The sequence below is a fragment of the Rhipicephalus microplus genome, unplaced genomic scaffold (assembly GCF_043290135.1).
Source record: "Rhipicephalus microplus isolate Deutch F79 unplaced genomic scaffold, USDA_Rmic scaffold_104, whole genome shotgun sequence".
Lineage (NCBI taxonomy): Eukaryota > Metazoa > Arthropoda > Arachnida > Ixodida > Ixodidae > Rhipicephalus > Rhipicephalus microplus.
The window spans coordinates 466401-470357 of record NW_027464676.1 but is presented as its reverse complement, the minus strand read 5'-3'; the positions used below and the strand labels follow the sequence as shown (position 1 = coordinate 470357).

At 42.5% G+C, this 3957-nt stretch overlaps 1 long non-coding RNA gene across 1 annotated transcript in view; it reads left to right on the top strand.

Annotated features, from left to right (window-relative positions):
• Positions 1-2006: 2006 nt before the first annotated feature.
• The window catches only part of LOC142790435 (uncharacterized), a 19532-nt gene continuing 17581 nt past the window's right edge, over positions 2007-3957 (top strand). Inside the window, exon 1 of the long non-coding RNA XR_012889521.1 lies at positions 2007-2134. This is a non-coding gene — a long non-coding RNA (uncharacterized LOC142790435). The remainder of the gene's footprint in view (positions 2135-3957) is intronic.

Sequence of the window (3957 nt, the reverse complement as noted above, 5' to 3'; positions counted from 1 at the left end):
CAACGCCGTTTTCCATACTAAATTCCAGTTAACAGCTGGTATTCTGTCATATTACATCAACGACCTTCCACACTGTATTACTAACAACATAAGATTATTCGCCGACGATTTCGTTATTTACGCAACAATCGCTAGTCATGAAAATCAAATAGCTTTACAAGCAGACCTAAGAGCCGTTCAAAATTGATGGCCCAAGTGGCAGATGAGTTTAAACATTTCTAAATGTAGATCAATTTCTCTTCACAGACTTACTAATCCGTTAAAGTACAACTATGCTCTACATAACAGTTTTCTACAACCGACTAGCTCTTATAAATACCTTGTAATACATATATCAAGTGTCCTATCATGGACCCTCCACATCAATCACGTCATTTCAACAGCTAGTAGATCTTTAGGTTATATTCGAAGAACCCTGAAGTTTGCTCCCAGCCACTTAAAAATATTAGCTTTTACCACAATAATACGCCCCAAATTGAAGTATGCCGCAGCAATTTGGAACCCACACCAAAACCTAGAAGCCATCCAAAACCGCGCTGCCAGATTCGCCTTTTCCGATTACTCATCGTTCACCAGTGTAACGTATTTAAAGAAACGTTCCGCATTCATTCCTCTAAGTCAACGCCAAAAAACTGCGCGGCTCGTATTATTTCACAAATTATATCACGCATCCCCATCCAGCATTTACGTCACCCAACGCCCCTATTTCTCTGCTCGTTGTTGCAACACTATGCAAGTACATTACCCTCGTCCCAAAACTACCACATTTGAGGAACCTTTCTTCATTAGGACAGCTGAGGAATGGAACGCCCTACCGGATACTATTATTAACATTCAGGATGCAGAAGCCTTAAAAATTCCCTGTCAACCATCACTGAACCGTAACAATTTTTTTCGTGTGACTTACCATGCAAATTCTTGTGTAATGGTTTCTAGTGTCATCTTCCTAGTATGGCGTGTATGTATATTTTGTGTACTTGGTAATGTTTTGTACCTTATAAGTGGTATCTTTTGCCATTGCAAAATGTTTTTATCTAGAACCCACAAACAAATGTACCTGTTACCCCCCCACCCCTCTTCTCTTTTTTGCTTTGTTTCTGCCGCTTCAACTATGTCCTAATATTTGCTTTTTGTTTTGTTGCACATCCAACTTTGCCTTTCCCCATGCCCTTTATGCCCACCCCTCATCTAATGTTCCCTCTTTTAGAGACCCTTGAGGAAAATAAAAAAATTAAAATAAAAATATTCAGTTCAATGTGGTGAATTCATTTGTGCGCAAGCCTGATAGTTGTAATTAGGCGCTTACACACACAGTTGGAACGATCTGCCAGTAGTACTGGCCAAAAAATAATCTACGAACATTACAATCCGGCGTCCTATCCTACTTGCGATGCCGCTGTGTGTGCTAGTACGCCAAAACAGCAACGCTGGTCGGCAAAACCACAACTCAAACGCATCGCCGGCAATCCTTAGAGTTTTTCTTACCTCCTCAACACTTTAATACAACAATGAGAGGCTTGCAGGTGACTCAAACATCAACCTTCGTGAGCCACCTGCGCCGAGATCGGCCCAAGTAAATGTGGCCTGTACGAGTACGAATCCCAGCGAATGTTGGCCTAGCTTACCGGCCGAGTCCGCCATAAATGCCATCAGCGCTTCTGGGTTTGATAATATGCTATGCCAAGGAATAAAAGTAACATTACAGTAGACCCTTGCAATCGGTTAACCTGAGTGAACCATTGTTTCTTGCGTATGGTGTGCGCACAAGGAGCGATGAGCATAGATGCGACGTGCTTTCAGGCAGTGGCGCAGCGCACCCCGGGCCCCCGCCGACAGCTGCCGGGCAAACTCGTCGGCACTTCGCTGACTCATACATGAAAACACAGACTTGTCGTTCGGGGCGTGTTCATAAAGTAACACAATGAGACAATTCCGTGCACATGCACTTTGGTTTTTAGCTGTCGGCTACGTAGTTTCTTCTTTCTCTTTACAGATGCAAATCAGTACACTCTTACAAGGCCATAGCATATCATCCCCTGCGCACGAAAATACACCTAATTCAATCAACTACCTGCGTACTTATCGAGCATTAGAGTCGATATAAAACTTCGGTGCACCTAAACCAGCAGAAAAAGTGAGTAACGGCTCTTGGACTCGGCAGTAAATTATCTGCCCCAGGTTCTCGGCAATTTTTGTATATTTTCGTTTCTTTGTTGTGAACTCTGAAATAAACTTGGAGTCTTAGCATATCATGAAGACGCAAGGTTTAGTTAGAAACAAAAATTGCGTATGTATTCAAACTACGACCTGTGAAGCGTAGTGGCGTATTTTCTTTTGACCAGTTTTTTTTTCTTTTTTTACCGCGAAGTCAGCATGGCACAATGTGGCTATAGTGGTAGAGTGCCCACACCGTCATGCGTAGGCGGCAAGTTCAAACCCCTTTGTACATTTTTTGTAGCTTTTTTTTACAGTATGTTCTGAAATTTTCTTCACTCAGAAGCAATTTGTTTGTGCCGTAAACTAACTTTTCGCGATGCTTTAGATGCTGCCACTGTTTTTTTCCTTTGAAGGTGTTGGCGTTGGCGCTTCGTGAACTAAACATTCATCATAACACAAACATGCTTTTGTTATCACTGAAAGTTATCTTATTACTTAATGCAATAAACTTACATCTGGGGCGTCTACGCTCAGATGCGTATAGTTACGAGACACTTATAATGCTTTGCGGCGTGGTTGGTAACAAAGTAGCGCTAGATTGTACTATTCCGTCAGCAAGGACGGGGTGCCAGATCCCATTCATGCCTCATCGGCACGAGAGTTGCATAGATTGGTAACTCCACTTGAGTAGCAGACAGTTCGCAGTCTCTTTTACTCTGCATTCAACGGAAGAGTACGTTCCGCGGCCGATTCTTCCCTACTCCCTCACAGATTTGAAGAACTCTGGGCATAGTAACACAGTCTCTCTGCTCTTGCAGTACCTCCTCGACTTTTGTGAGTGTGGGAGTTAAGCGGTGAGGTCAAACGGGAGAAAGGAAGTCCTTCATGCGAATTAGTCGTTGCCGCTTTGAGATTTCAGAAAAGCGGTTTCGAGTAATAACTGCGAACTAATGAAATTCTCCAAAATCCTGCGGTGAAACTAAAACAAAAGGACTAGTGGACGCAACAAGCAGACGACTACAATAACGTCACTGTTCAAGTACAGCTGTTACAGGGCTGCTGTTCTTATTCTTTCGCTAACGAATGTGCGTCATGCGTGCTGTAATAGCAAGCGCAGTCCTCACACCTATACAACGAAATCGGTTCAGGTTCGATATAACAAAGCTCCCTCATTTTCGAACGTGTCGGAAGAGTAAGACAGTTGCGCTCTTTCGCGTTTTGGGTTCGGTTTCACCGCATAATATAGGAGAACTTCGTTAATTCGCTGTTATAACTAGAGGCTACTTTTCCAAAATCTCAAAGCAGCAATGGTTTCTTCGCATGAAGGGCTTCAGTTCTCCCTTTTGAATTGACTTCGAAGCTTCACTCACTCAAAGTAATTATTTAAGTTTTCTAGTAACTGTTTAAACTTGTGTGTTCCACCCTCTTAAGATGCCTGCCGCTACAAAAAAAAGCAACTGTGAAGACGGCGAGCAAACAGCGCCATTTGCCGATATTTTCTTTAGAATAAGGGACACATTTCTCAAAACACTCCGTATAGTAGTGTAGGTTATAGTGTGGAGCTTGTCTTATTGACCCTTCACTGGGATATTTTATTGTTCCCTCTGCCCATAGGAGTCCAGCCGCACACATACTTAGGTATACAATCTTTGATCAACATAGGATGGCGTTTTCTTGCAGAAAAAAATAATCATGGCAGCTCCTGTGGAACTTTAATTTAATATAGTGTGTTTCAAGAAATGTGCCCAAAATAATTTGAATATCATAGAAAAGAGGCACCTGTGGGCTATCTGCAGTGTG